Source organism: Melanerpes formicivorus, unplaced genomic scaffold (assembly GCF_026170545.1).
Source record: "Melanerpes formicivorus ecotype bairdi unplaced genomic scaffold, bMelFor1.0.p_v2 SCAF_530, whole genome shotgun sequence".
In the NCBI taxonomy this organism is placed as follows: Eukaryota; Metazoa; Chordata; class Aves; order Piciformes; family Picidae; genus Melanerpes; species Melanerpes formicivorus.
Window position 1 is genome coordinate 75,001 of NW_027142882.1, and position 7,500 is coordinate 82,500.

Below are 7,500 nucleotides of genomic sequence, written 5' to 3' on the forward strand. Positions count from 1 at the left end.
CGCTCCAAACCGCCGCGCCTTTGTTCGGCCCCGCGGGTCCCCTCTCTGACCCGGGCGAAAGCCACCGAGAAGCCAGACGGACCCCTGCCCAGCCGCCTGGCGGGTGGCTTGGAGCAGCCGCTCGGCAGCGCTGCCCTGGGAGTGCTCGGCGTCGCTTGTTCCCTCATATACGGAACTGGAGGGCCGTCAGCTCCGCGAGCGCACAACCAGCCGACCTCCGCCCAGCGGCAGGTCGCAGAAATCACGCCGGCTTGTACGATGACGTAGGCGGAGGCAGAGCGCAACAGCGACCCCTTGGCGACCAAGCGCGATCTCCGCGGAGAGCACGTCTACTCGCCGAGGGAGAGCACGTCTACTCGCCCAGGGAGAGCACGTCTACTCGCCCAGGGAGAGCACGTCTACTCGCCCAGGGAGAGCACGTCTACTCGCCCAGGGAGAGCACGTCTACTCGCCCAGGGAGAGCACGTCTACTCGCCCAGGGAGAGCACGTCTACTCGCCCAGGGAGAGCACGTCTACTCGCCCAGGGAGAGCACGTCTACTCGCCCAGGGAGAGCACGTCTACTCGCCCAGGGAGAGCACGTCTACTCGCCCAGGGAGAGCACGTCTACTCGCCCAGGGAGAGCACGTCTACTCGCCGAGGGAGAGCACGTCTACTCGCCGAGGGAGAGCACGTCTACTCGCCGAGGGAGAGCACGTCTACTCGCCGAGGGAGAGCACGTCTACTCGCCGAGGGAGAGCACGTCTACCTCCCGCCTGAGGGAGAGCACGGGGGGGGGGGGACAAAGACAGGCGGCAGCAGCTTCGGTGAACGTCACCCGGGAGGCGACCGGGGCTGTCCCGGGGCAGTCCCGGGAAGCCGGCGTCCGACACAGGGAACCGTCAGCTGCCGGACCGGGGCGAATCCCCGCGGCCACGGCAGGGGTGGGGGCTCGAAGACAGCCGGCAGCCGCTTCGGTGAACGTCACCCGGGAGGAGACTGGGGCCCTCCCGGGACCGTCCCGGGAAGACGACGTTCGGCACGAGATCCCGGCCGCGGCCGGACCGGCTCGAAGCCTCGCGGTCCCGGCAGCAGCCGGAGCCGCTCGCCGCCTCGGGCTCCCGGCCCCCTACAGATCCGGCGACTCGTTCGCGGGCGGCGGGGGGAGGCAGTGGAGGGGGTGCGGGGAGAAGCGGCAGCGGAGGCGGAGGGGGGGGGGCTCGAAGACAGCCGGCAGCCGCTTCGGTGAACGTCACCCAGGAGGCGATCGGGGCCGTCCCGGGGCCGTCCCGGGATGCCGGCTTCCGGCACGGGGGTCCCGGCCGCGGCCGGACCGGCTCGTATCCCCGCGGCTCCGGCAGGGGGGGGGGGGGCTCGAAGACAGCCGGCAGTCGCCTCGGTGAACGTCACCCGGCCGGCGACCGCGGCCGTTCCGGGGCCGTCCCGGGAAGCCTGCGACAGGCACGGGGTCCCAGCCGCGGCCGGACCGACTCGAAGCCCCGCGGCCCCGGCACGGGGGAGGCCCAAAGACTGGCGGCAGCCGCTTCGCTGAACGTCACCCGGCCGGCGACCGGGGCCGTCCCGGGGCCGTCCCGGGATGCCGGCATCCGGCACGGGGTCCCGGCCGCGGCCGGAGCGGCTCGAATCCCCGCGGTCCCGGCAGCAGCCGGAGCCGCTCGCCGTTCGGGCTCCCGGCACCCTACGGATCCGGCGACTCGTTCGCCGGCGGCGGGGGGAGGCAGTGAAGGAGGTGCGGGCAGAAGCGGCAGCGGAGGCGGAGGGGGGGGGGGGCTCGAAGACAGCCGGCAGCCGCTTCGGAGAACGTCACCCGGCCGGCGACCGCGGCCGTTCCGGGGCCGTCCCGGGAAGCCTGCGACAGGCACGGGGTCCCGGCCTCGGCCGGACCCGCACTGGGTGCCGCCGCCTCGGGCTCTCGGGACGGTATGGATCCGCCGACTCGTTCGCCGGCGGCGGGGGGAGGCAGTGGAGGGGGTGCGGGGAGAAGCGGCAGCGGAGGCGGAGGGGGGGGGGGCTCGAAGACAGCCGGCAGCCGCTTCGGTGAACGTCACCCGGCCGGCGACCGGGGCCGTCCCGGGGCCGTCCGGGGATGCCGGCTTCCGGCACGGGGTCCCGGCCGCGGCCGGACCGGCTCGAATCCCCGCGGTCCCGGCAGCAGCCGGAGCCGCTCGCCGTTCGGGCTCCCGGCACCCTACAGATCCGGCGACTCGTTCGCGGGCGGCGGGGGGAGGCAGTGGAGGGGGTGCGGGCAGAAGCGGCCGCGGAGGCGGAGGGGGGGGGGGGGCTCGAAGACAGCCGGCAGCCGCTTCGGTGAACGTCACCCGGGAGGCGACCGGGACCGGCCCGGGAAGCCATCGTCCGGCCCCGGATCCCGGCCGCGGCCGGACCGGCTCGAAGCCCCGCGGCCCCGGCACGGGGGAGGCCCAAAGACTGGCGGCAGCCGCTTCGCTGAACGTCACCCGGCCGGCGACCGGGGCCGTCCCGGGGCCGTCCCGGGATGCCGGCTTCCGGCACGGGGTCCCGGCCGCGGCCGGACCGGCTCGAATCCCCGCGGTCCCGGCAGCAGCCGGAGCCGCTCGCCGTTCGGGCTCCCGGCACCCTACGGATCCGCCGACTCGTTCGCCGGCGGCGGGGGGAGGCAGTGGAGGGGGTGCGGGCAGAAGCGGCAGCGGAGGCGGAGGGGGGGGGGGCTCGAAGACAGCCGGCAGCCGCTTCGGTGAACGTCACCCGGCCGGCGACCGGGGCCGTCCCGGGGCCGTCCGGGGATGCCGGCTTCCGGCACGGGGTCCCGGCCGCGGCCGGAGCGGCTCGAATCCCCGCGGTCCCGGCAGCAGCCGGAGCCGCTCGCCGTTCGGGCTCCCGGCACCCTACAGATCCGGCGACTCGTTCGCCGGCGGCGGGGGGAGGCAGTGGAGGGGGTGCGGGGAGAAGCGGCAGCGGAGGCGGAGGGGGGGGGGGGCTCGAAGACAGCCGGCAGCCGCTTCGGTGAACGTCACCCGGCCGGCGACCGGGGCCGTCCCGGGGCCGTCCGGGGATGCCGGCTTCCGGCACGGGGTCCCGGCCGCGGCCGGAGCGGCTCGAATCCCCGCGGTCCCGGCAGCAGCCGGAGCCGCTCGCCGTTCGGGCTCCCGGCACCCTACAGATCCGGCGACTCGTTCGCCGGCGGCGGGGGGAGGCAGTGGAGGGGGTGCGGGGAGAAGCGGCAGCGGAGGCGGAGGGGGGGGGGGGGCTCGAAGACAGCCGGCAGCCGCTTCGGTGAACGTCACCCGGGAGGCGACCGGGACCGGCCCGGGAAGCCATCGTCCGGCCCGGGATCCCGGCCGCGGCCGGACCGGCTCGAAGCCCCGCGGCCCCGGCACGGGGGAGGCCCAAAGACTGGCGGCAGCCGCTTCGCTGAACGTCACCCGGCCGGCGACCGGGGCCGTCCCGGGGCCGTCCCGGGATGCCGGCTTCCGGCACGGGGTCCCGGCCGCGGCCGGACCGGCTCGAATCCCCGCGGTCCCGGCAGCAGCCGGAGCCGCTCGCCGTTCGGGCTCCCGGCACCCTACGGATCCGCCGACTCGTTCGCGGGCGGCGGGGGGAGGCAGTGGAGGGGGTGCGGGCAGAAGCGGCCGCGGAGGCGGAGGGGGGGGGGGGGCTCGAAGACAGCCGTCAGCCGCTTCGGTGAACGTCACCCGGGAGGCGACCGGGACCGGCCCGGGAAGCCATCGTCCGGCCCCGGATCCCGGCCGCGGCCGGACCGGCTCGAATCCCCGCGGCCCCGGCACGGGGGAGGCCCAAAGACTGGCGGCAGCCGCTTCGCTGAACGTCACCCGGCCGGCGACCGGGGCCGTCCCGGGGCCGTCCCGGGATGCCGGCTTCCGGCACGGGGTCCCGGCCGCGGCCGGACCGGCTCGAATCCCCGCGGTCCCGGCAGCAGCCGGAGCCGCTCGCCGTTCGGGCTCCCGGCACCCTACGGATCCGGCGACTCGTTCGCCGGCGGCGGGGGGAGGCAGTGGAGGCGGTGCGGGGAGAAGCGGCAGCGGAGGCGGAGGGGGGGCGGGGGGGGACGATAGTGGCGGGGGGCGGGGGGTGCTCGAAGGCAGCCGGCAGCCGGTTCGGTGAACATTCGCCGGGGCGGGGGGGCGACCTGTCCGTGCCCGGGGCAGCCCCGGGAAGCCGGCAGCCAGCACGGGGTCCCGGCAGCACCTGTTCCCTGCCCTGGGACTTGCCGTGCCCGGCGGCCGGTTGCCGGGTGGGGGGAGCGATGAGAGGCGGGGCGCAGCGGCCGGGGCAGCGCCGGGCCGCAGCGGGGGGCTGGGCGGGCGGGCCGCAGCGGGGGGCTGGGCGGGTGGGGTAGGCGTCGAGCGGCAAGCCCTCGGCTGCAGCGAATGTTCGGCGGTGCGGGGCGGGGGGGGGACGGGACGACACGTTGGGGGCGCCGAGTCCGAGCCACCCCCGGCCCCAGGGGCGGCCGGAGGGGGAGGCCGGTGCCTGGCCCTGGGAGCTGCTGGGCGCCGGATGGCCGAGGGTGCGTCAGAAGCCGCCCGAGCGGTCGAGCAGGTCCTCCAGAAAGGCCTAGGGTGGCTTCGAGGGCCCCGGGAGCAGTCGAGGGAGGCCTCCAGGCAGGTCTGGAGTGGATGGGAGGCCTTCCAAAGCAGACAAGGGAGCCTGCAGAGCGTGCGGGGGAGGCTTCTGGTGCGGCCTGGGGTGGGACGGAAGCCTGCAGAGCGTGCGGGGGAGGCTTCTGGTGCGGCCTGGGGTGGCTGAGAAGCCTGCAGAGCGTGCGGGAGAGGCTTCTGTTGGGGCCTGGGGTGGCTGAGAAGCCTGCAGAGCGTGCGGGGGAGGCTTCTGCTGCGGCCTGGGGTGGCTGAGAAGCCTGCAGAGCGTGCGGGGGAGGCTTCTGCTGCGGCCTGGGGTGGCTGAGAAGCCTGCAGAGCGTGCGGGGGAGGCTTCTGCTGCGGCCTGGGGTGGCTGAGAAGCCTGCAGAGCGTGCGGGGGAGGCTTCTGGTGCGGCCTGGGGTGGGACGGAAGCCTGCAGAGCGTGCGGGGGAGGCTTCTGGTGCGGCCTGGGGTGGGACGGAAGCCTGCAGAGCGTGCGGGGGAGGCTTCTGGTGCGGCCTGGGGTGGGTCGGAAGCCTGCAGAGCGTGCGGGAGAGGCTTCTGCTGCGGCCTGGGGTGGGTCGGAAGCCTGCAGAGCGTGCGGGAGAGGCTTCTGTTGGGGCCTGGGGTGGCTGAGAAGCCTGCAGAGCGTGCGGGGGAGGCTTCTGCTGCGGCCTGGGGTGGCTGAGAAGCCTGCAGAGCGTGCGGGGGAGGCTTCTGCTGCGGCCTGGGGTGGCTGAGAAGCCTGCAGAGCGTGCGGGGGAGGCTTCTGGTGCGGCCTGGGGTGGCTGAGAAGCCTGCAGAGCGTGCGGGGGAGGCTTCTGGTGCGGCCTGGGGTGGGACGGAAGCCTGCAGAGCGTGCGGGGGAGGCTTCTGGTGCGGCCTGGGGTGGGTCGGAAGCCTGCAGAGCGTGCGGGAGAGGCTTCTGTTGGGGCCTGGGGTGGCTGAGAAGCCTGCAGAGCGTGCGGGGGAGGCTTCTGCTGCGGCCTGGGGTGGCTGAGAAGCCTGCAGAGCGTGCGGGGGAGGCTTCTGCTGCGGCCTGGGGTGGCTGAGAAGCCTGCAGAGCGTGCGGGGGAGGCTTCTGCTGCGGCCTGGGGTGGCTGAGAAGCCTGCAGAGCGTGCGGGGGAGGCTTCTGGTGCGGCCTGGGGTGGCTGAGAAGCCTGCAGAGCGTGCGGGGGAGGCTTCTGGTGCGGCCTGGGGTGGCTGAGAAGCCTGCAGAGCGTGCGGGGGAGGCTTCTGGTGCGGCCTGGGGTGGGACGGAAGCCTGCAGAGCATGCGGGGGAGGCTTCTGGTGCGGCCTGGGGTGGGACGGAAGCCTGCAGAGCGTGCGGGGGAGGCTTCTGGTGCGGCCTGGGGTGGGTCGGAAGCCTGCAGAGCGTGCGGGAGAGGCTTCTGCTGCGGCCTGGGGTGGGTGGGAAGCCTGCAGAGCGTGCGGGGGAGGCTTCTGGTGCGGCCTGGGGTGGCTGAGAAGCCTGAAGAGCGTGCGGGGGAGGCTTCTGGTGCGGCCTGGGGTGGCTGAGAAGCCTGAAGAGCGTGCGGGAGAGGCTTCTGGTGCGGCCTGGGGTGGCTGAGAAGCCTGCAGAGCGTGCGGGGGAGGCTTCTGGTGCGGCCTGGGGTGGCTGAGAAGCCTGAAGAGCGTGCGGGAGAGGCTTCTGCTGCGGCCTGGGGTGGCTGAGAAGCCTGCAGGGCGTGCGGGAGAGGCTTCTGCTGCGGCCTGGGGTGGCTGAGAAGCCTGCAGAGCGTGCGGGAGAGGCTTCTGGTGCGGCCTGGGGTGGGTCGGAAGCCTGCAGAGCGTGCGGGAGAGGCTTCTGCTGCGGCCTGGGGTGGGTCGGAAGCCTGCAGAGCGTGCGGGGGAGGCTTCTGCTGCGGCCTGGGGTCTCTGGGTGGCCTCTAGAGAGGTGCAAAAGACCCTCTGGGTTGGGCTGGGGTGGCTCTTGGACCCCTGCCACACAGTGGAGAGCGGCCTCCGGCCCGCCACCTGTGTCCCTGTGTGCCTGAGTGCCTGTGTCCCTGTGTCCCTGTGTCCCTGAGTGCCTGAGTGCCTGAGTGCCTGTGTCCCTGTGTCCCTGTGTCCCTGTGTCCCTGTGTGCCTGAGTGCCTGTGTCCCTGTGTCCCTGTGTCCCTGTGTCCCTGAGTGCCTGAGTGCCTGAGTGCCTGTGTCCCTGTGTCCTTGTGTCCCTGTGTCCCTGTGTCCCTGTGTGCCTGAGTGCCTGTGTCCCTGTGTCCCTGTCTGTGTACCTGTGTGCGAGAGTGTCCGGCACGCCACCCAGCGGCGGCGGGCAAGCAGGTAGGCGGGTGGGCGGGCCGGCGAGGGCCAGTGTGAGTTTGGGGGGTGGGAGGGGAGGCGGCAGCTGGAAGCGTCAGAGGAGGGGGCGTGGCTCCGGCTGGCCCCGGGAGCAGGTTCCCGGGACCGGGACCGGCTGGACCCGGCGAGTGGTTGATCCCGGGGCGGGGGGCAGAGGCGGCGGGAAGCGGCAGCTGCGTGTGCGGCGGGGGGGTGGAGGGCGAACCGCGGCGGGAAGCGGATGCTTCAGAGCAGGTTACGGGGGCGGGGACGGACGACACCACCTGTCCCCGCCCCGGGACGGGCTGGACCCGGCGCCCTGGACCCGGCGCCGTGTACCCGCCGCCGCCCCCGCCGCCGCCCCCCTCCGCCACCCCGGGACCCCGACGTTTTTTGGCGCCCGCGCCTTTTTTTGCTCCCCGCCTGCCCGCGCTGCCCCGGGCCCTCCCCCGGGGCGGGGCGGGAGGGAGGGAGGGACGGACGGACGGGTAGCCGGGGATCTCCGAGCGCGCGCCACCAGACCGAGGCGGGTCCCGGCGGCGGCGGCGGCGGCGGCGGCGGCGGCGGCGGCAGCAGCAAGCGACGGCGGGGGGGGCAGGCTAGGGAGAGAGGGGGAGCGGCATGCGGTAGGGCTGGGG